The 7,858-nt window shown below is 34.3% G+C and overlaps 1 long non-coding RNA gene across 1 annotated transcript in view; it reads left to right on the forward strand.

Moving 5' to 3' along the window:
• Nucleotides 1–649: 649 nt before the first annotated feature.
• LOC136840845 (uncharacterized) overlaps nt 650–7,858 on the forward strand; it is a 432,006-nt gene continuing 424,797 nt past the window's right edge. The window contains exon 1 of the long non-coding RNA XR_010853751.1: nt 650–819. This is a non-coding gene — a long non-coding RNA (uncharacterized lncRNA). The remainder of the gene's footprint in view (nt 820–7,858) is intronic.

A 7,858-nucleotide genomic window follows, 5' to 3' on the forward strand; every position in this document is an offset into this window, starting at 1 on the left:
TCCCAAAGAACCACAATCGGTTTAGAATTTTGACTGACATGTTTCCTCGCCATCTTTTTATGTGTCAGTTTAACCGATTCAGGCTGCCAAGGTGCATTTATTTAGCAATTTAGACAAAATGTATTCTTCAATTCATCCATCGATATAATTCAGCGAATTACTTCATAATTTTCAAAACACTTAAAACCTTCCTTTGTTTCAGGTTAGTTATGATAGGTTCGTTGGGGAGGTAACGGTTTGTTTGTCGACATATTTGGAAGACCTAATAAGGGAGAAATTCTTTTGAAATTCGAAGAATCTTGAATATACCCAATGTATGGTTTTGCCTCAGCTTGGGCACGGGATGATTACCTCATAGAGGCTTCCCCGTTATGATGGTGCATTTTTTGTTTTGTTTTTGTTTCGGAGAAACTAATACTTACGTCCAAAGTTTTTCTTCTCTCTCCAAACTAGTCCGTAAACTGACAACTAAGAGAGAGAGAGAGAGAGAGAGAGAGAGAGAGAGAGAGAGAGAGAGAGAGAGAATTCTACACTTTCCATAACTTGCTTAGAGTCAACAAGAACTGGAAATATCTCACTACCCTTTGCTGTCAGCACTACGTAGTTCGGTGAGTCGCCACCAGGGCGGCGCATCTTCCCGTAGCAGAGCAGAGTTTCAAATACCACCCAGTGAACCGCGGAAATTTAATATGTGCTTTGTGTTTCCTGTGATTTGCTTTTTTTCCCGTTTATTATCTTCTTATCGGTACGTTGTGCACCTTATACTTGCAAAAATACGCATAAGAATTCATCAAGAGAAAATGGAATAACATTTCACAGGTAAGGGAAGCTTACTGAGGTTTATTTACCCGCAGTTATGTTAGTCAGAGACATTTCTAGGCAGCGCTAGATAGGTTTTCTCTGTCAACATGTCTTATACTGTCATCATATTATCATGGCAGTTAGTTTAGTGGTGACTTCAGTTTTGAAATCAGAACATCATTAAGCTTATATATGCCACAAAATTTAAGGTGAAAAAGATCTAGCTCGTTATTAAAACCGCTTAGCAGTGACTAGGCCTAGGCCTATAGGTTACACGGCGTGTCAACAATCCTTGTCCTCTAAAGATTTACCGTGATGCATAAGGACACCTGCTGTAATTTGTCACTCGTTATGAATTCTTTGTAGTAGGTAGGCCTGCAGGATACTGTCTATGACATTAATTCTTCAGTTTTAGACATGTAAAGGCAGAGTTATAGTAGACTAGCGGAATGCATTTTATCAAACGCAATCCCAACAAACTTCCGAAACGCCACATATGGTGTGATTAGTTCTATCTCAGGACGACGTAAACAAACTGTGGAAAACCACTTGTGTTTTTCGGTTCAGAGTTGAGATAGTTTGGTTTTATTTCTCGTATGTGTAACAAACCCTGGTTTAATGTACGTTTTTATCATAAGATGTCTCGTAGATTGGCAATAGCAAGAAAGTGAAGTTTGGTAGCGCAGGCTACACCTAGGCTATACCTTAAATTACCCATTTGCTAAGATGCCATACCATATAAACCTGATTCGAAGTGCAACTAAATTTCGAATGTGCAGAGAAGATTTCTATATGGTAAAACATACCGAATCATAAGCCTAAGGAAAATATACCCTTTAGGAATGGGAACTATAGACAGGCCTAGCAGTCGCTAGGCCTATGCGTAGTGATTCGTCAGGTATTTTTATTTTTTTGAGAGCAATATAAATCAGAATTTATTTTTTTGTTAAAGTAAAATATATAGTTATTTATTTATATCCATATAGATAACTGCTCGGTCAATCAGGTAATAAATCACTACACATATTAAAATAGGTGATTTTTTTTGCAAAATTCTTTACTTCATAAAATCAACATTTTGTGCTTTTCCTTTTTTTGCTAGAAGAGAATATATGCTATAAATATTATATATATAATATATATATATAATAATTATATATATAAATATACAGTATATATGCATACATAGACGTATACTATTGTTGCTCGTAATTATAAAGACCAGACGAATCTTCTCTCAATAAGTGTGCGCAGATTACTTTGTGCGTTACGGAAGTTACAGAATCTGAACCAATAGACATTCGTGTTTTAATCGACTGTTTTGCTTATCTCGATGACTCAGTGTTCCCTGTGTTGGAAACGTATGAATACCGATGTCACATATAGACTACTTCTATTGTATCAATTATTGGATCTTTATGAGATAGTGACCCCAAGGGTTTTTAACCCGGTAGCCACCTTTGCGGCGTGTTTAGTACAAACCCGTTGGGGATGACCGTAAAATCATAAACAAAAGACTGTAGATATCATAAATATCATGACCCCAATGAAATATTAGATAACGACCTCCGAAAACCCTTGGGGGTCACTATCTAGGAAAGATCCCAATTATATATGTTGGAATTACTAGTGAAAACTTATAAAAATTTATGTTATAACGGCCTATAAACGTTCGGTATGCTTTGCATGTGAGAAAACACTTTAAGGATAAAAGAATCCAGGCTAGATTCACCAAATCCAAGGAAGCACCCACTCGAATCATATGGACAAAGAAAATAATATTGTAGGATAATATATTAGCAAATATTTATCTGTTTTCCACATACTTTCTGAAAGTAATTTAATTCTATTGCATTGTCAAGGTCTGTTCCTCTTTGGAAGAATCGTTACAAAAATTCTGGTTTTTTCTTTTGATTATATATATATATATATATATATATATATATATATATATATATATATATATATATATATGTATATATATATTTATGTAAATACTCTATATATATAATGTATATATAGCCTATATATGTAAATACACGTCTATATATAATGTATAGTATATATAAATATATATATATATATATATATATATATATATATATATATATATATATATATATATATGTGTGTGTGTGTGTGTGTGTGTAAATACACGTGTCTATATATACTGTATATATATATATATATATATATATATATATATATATATATATATATATATATATATATTAATCTGGAAGGAAATCAAGCCTTAGTAAAAACAGTATTCAAATTGTCAAAACTTACCGTGATCTGACGCATAAGAGATGCTTTCTCCTGAAATAGCTTTTGGAGCATGCCATCAAAATGCTCACTTAGCGTCATTTGTATCCCAGAAACGTTAACAAAAAATCGTGAGTGGGCCATTCGTGGATACAAACGTTACTTATGTCCAGGATAGAACCTTTCAAGTTTTATCTGGCTATGTTTCATTGTTATGTTATGAAACTTGATCGAATTGCCGCAAGTGAAAGTACCGTTTTTATTAGTTTTCCTTTATGCATAATTACGAATTATATGGCCTTGCTTTAAGACAGTGGTTCTTAAAAAAGCTTTAAGACAGTGGTTCTTACCCTTTTTATTACCGCGCCCCCCCTAAGAGTTGGTCCTTCCCTCCACGCCCCCCTTTCATCTATGAGTAAAATTCCCTCCCAGATTTAAAGGCAAATAAAAAAAAAAAGAGAAGGGGTGTTTTTATTCTTTTGGGAATGAATTAGTGAGATACTTGACACTGCTTCTTAGCGACTCATGTTAAGAGAATAACGAATATAATTAGAGAATTTTTAATTTTTCCCTAGGGCTCGTGACCCCCTTGGAAATTGCTGACGCCCCCCAGGTTGAGAACCACTTCCTTAAGATCTATAGAAAATGGAAGAGATTGTCATGACTTGTTCACTTCTGGATTACGAATAATCTTACTTCGTAGTTTCTTTAAAGGCCAAGTGTAATATTTAGAGAGATCCAGTGTAATGATTAAGTATTTTAATATTAAAGCCGTATTTAAAGAACCAACCATTAATGAAGAACTAGAATCATTTCTTTCTGAAAATCCAACTTTCATGAAAAGTCAGCTGACTTGCAAGAGGAATGACATAGGTGTGTCCTTCAAATTTAAATATATGATAAGTGCATTCCCAAGTGCATTCCCAAGTGCATTCACACTGAAAAGATGAGTTTCAATTTTATGTAATGCGCATTAAAAACGCACTTACGATCATCTATCTTCACATTTGAGAATGCTAAGAGTTTCTATACCGCTGGGTAGAGGATTTATTTTTAAAGTAAACGCCAAAAATCGGTGTTAATGGTTATCGCTTTAATATAACTTATTAAAATTTGTAGTAAACTAATCAGTTCTTTCCGAAGTGACATGCAGCCAAAGGTAACTTTTTTTTTTTTATTCCGAGAACAGGGTTTTAAAGTTTCTTTCTTATAAAAGTAAAGGTGTGAAAGTAATTGTTCTTTTTCGTTTCGTTAATAACAACCTTTTCATGTAGAAGTGGAAGCAAGTGTTTTAAATTCATACAGTTAAATCGTACAACAGCTACCTGTTAGGCGAAGTTCCATAATAGAATATACATGACATATACTTTCCCCCCCGAAATGTATTTTGTGATGTTCAGTCAAAATGCTCACTGAGTGACATTTGCCTCCACGAAATGTTCACAACAAATTTGTTGTGAATGTTTTGTGTGGCCAAACGTCACTCACGTTTAAAGCAAACCCCCGTAATTTTGCAACGGTTCAATTTTTCCTTTAAAATTTCGGTTCAATTTTTCCTTTAAAATTTCAAAACTTTCATGCCAGAGTAGCTGTTAACAGTTCATTGTTTTTTATCAGTGTCAGAAATAGTTACCGTGTACTGATGTTTCAGCTTCAAAGGTGACATTTGAGAAGATCATGAATAAACGCACTTTTTTTGGGGTGGGTGTTCTTGGAAAGGAGAAATGAGCAAATCTCTTGATACTAGTGGGTGAACTATCTTCGTCTCAGAAAAATACGAATGAAAGTAAATGTTTTATAGGGTCTAACTCGTAATTTAAATATATAACTAATACAAAACAAGTGCAAGGCAGCATCTATTCTTATTGCAATGACGCATGAGGTTATTTGTGTAATGGAAGTGGTTATAGCATGTGATGATTTATAAACCAATCCCCTGAATGACTGAGGAACAGCAACAATTTTAGACATATATCACTGGCACTGCTGCTAGCCATCAATGTTTCTCTCTCTCTCTCTCTCTCTCTCTCTCTCTCTCTCTCTCTTACGGGTAAAGGATTATTGAAAAAGATAAAGGGAAGGTATATGTTTATTAATGTTTCCATGAATAAAAGTATATGCAGTAATGTAGATATCTGCTAAATACATGTCCATTTGCAATCAACAATAATGCATGAGGAAAACTATCTGTCTTTTATTCATTATTACCCTGAATAACAGTTTTCGAAATAGCTAAAAAGCATAAATATAATATTTTCCATACTGCCAGAATGACTGCAGACAAACACAAACAAACAAAAATACGAGAAAATACAAAAGCAGGAGAATGGTAATCCCTTTTGTACTAAAATTGCTTCAGAGTCAAATAAAAAAAATAAAAAAATAGAGTATTCTGTAGGGTTGGGAGCGCATGATAGACTGCAGGGAAAGATAGAACAGGAGAGCCACGTAGGAGTGAAAAGAAGAGATGAATAATTTTTCCTCCCTTCACACGACCATTAAAATGGAAATGGTTAAAGCATACCGCAACATACTCTACTTCCATCCACCAAGTCTCTGAGGGTTTGGGTGCAAAGAGAGAGAAAGAGAGAGAGAGAGAGAGATTATAAAAAAACGACAAACTGACATTTTATTATTTTGTTCAGTTACACAAACAATGAATGTATCTTTCGTTATACATCATCCGAGGGAGAAAAGCAAAATGTTCAGCCATCTGCGGGACTGAAATGCTTGCAAAGTCTTTAGGATTGTGGCAACTTTACGTTAATACCATAAAAGCTATTATTCGAACATACGGTACATTTACGAATAAAAAAAATGCATTCACTTTTGAAGCGGAGCAACTCAAAAGACTTACGATGGGCCAAAGATGACCACAATTTAACCTTCTTTGATATTTCTCCGCTTTTGACTTCCTTACCTTGAGCAGCTGTCTAAATGATGTCCTTCACATAATGGGTGCTAAAATATTTGTAATTTCTATAAACATTTGTAGGACTACTAGGAATTTCGTGAAGACATGAAAAACAACATAAGAATAATTGAAAGTTGATTAATTTTATACTGTCCCTCCCGCAACACCCCCTTTAAAATCAATTTCTGTAGAATTCTATCTGACGACAGAAGCTAACTCAACTAGCTCGTCGGAACCTGAGGGCAGATGCACATTGGCATGGCCCAGGGAAAGAGAGGAACGGATAAACTCACAGCAACACCCAAAGATAAAAGTCCTTTTGGTCCGAACTTAGTTATGAGCATTTCTTTCTCTCTCAGAGAATAATAAGTCTAACTGATTCCAGTCATTCTAAATAAGGGTCACAAGATGATCCATTTCAAATGTTGAAGGCAGGATTACCTCGGAATAGTCTCAAGGTATTGTCAGGTGAGGACTGTATACTCCCAAAATTCTTTTATGGAATATTTTGTTTAACTCATTAAATATTAAAAAAAAAACAGTAATATCTTTTTCTAATCATTTTTGCTGAAGGTATGCATATACGTCCCATGACTTCAATTCATTGGTTATATGTAAAATCAGAATAAAATTTGTTTGTAGGCAAAATTAGGGAGACGTCTTCATTTTTGAGGGAATACAACCTGGGTTTAAAACAAACATAACAGATGGTTTCGGTTGCATGACTTGGTTTAGATCGGTGAACTGAATTCCACGATTTTTTTGTATTTAAAAAAAATTTGGTCAGGGTAGCTTAGCACCGAAGTCTTAGGTCAATACATCAAATTATAGCAATGGTTTATAGACAGGCAAGACTATGTCTGATTAATATTATTTATGTGATTGTTGTTAGTTCTTGTTGATAATATTATTTTCATTACTGTTACTGTTTTTGCCCACGTTACTAGAGAGCCACTTCCAGTAATTAGAAAGCCGAAAGTGACTACGAAAATACCATTCAAACTTGGACACTATGTTGTTTCTTTAAAAACCCAAATAATATAAAGTAGAGGGTTATATAACATCCTCATGGGTTGTTCTTTACTCTTACTCAAGAACGAACAATGCACCCAACTGCTGAGGAGAAGAGATGCAGCATCCACTTCCCCTAGATCAAACGCCAGATCCATTATGCAAAGTTGATGTGCAATTCGGTGCATCTTATTTATGAGGGAGAAGAGGCATGCTTGTTCATTATCGTTTTATGGTCGTGACGTAAAGCGCAGTTTTATTTCGGGAAAAAAGTCGGAGAGACATAAATTCGGGATGATAGGTATTTCATGTCTTTTAATTTAGTCCTGTATTGAGAATCATCGCTTATCCAAAGAATTTCCGACGTAATGGAAACGGTGGAAAATTATTACTGGTGCAGTACCTGAGGAATAAAGATATCACATGAAATTGAATGTTTGTTGACATACGAGTACAAATATGCTTGCTTTTTATTGCATTTCAGTTTTGTCAGCTCACACGCACACACACACGCACACACACACACACACACACACACACACACACACACACATATATATATATATATATATATATATATATATATATATATATATATATATATATATATATATATATATATATATATATATATATATATATATATATATATACATACACACACATACGGCTCAGTGATCAAGTCAATTTACATTTGTTGTTTCCAAATCATGTGACAGTTCGAATCCCACTGGTGACGAACACTTGTCACTTATAGTTCTCCTTGGAAATTATTCCCGAGGCGTAGTGAATTATATATTAAACGAAATTTAGAGCTTAATATTTGTGAATTAAAAAATGCCACGGTGTAATTCGGCAAATATATAT

The sequence above is a fragment of the Macrobrachium rosenbergii genome, chromosome 8 (genome assembly GCF_040412425.1).
Source record: "Macrobrachium rosenbergii isolate ZJJX-2024 chromosome 8, ASM4041242v1, whole genome shotgun sequence".
NCBI classification, from domain to species: domain Eukaryota; kingdom Metazoa; phylum Arthropoda; class Malacostraca; order Decapoda; family Palaemonidae; genus Macrobrachium; species Macrobrachium rosenbergii.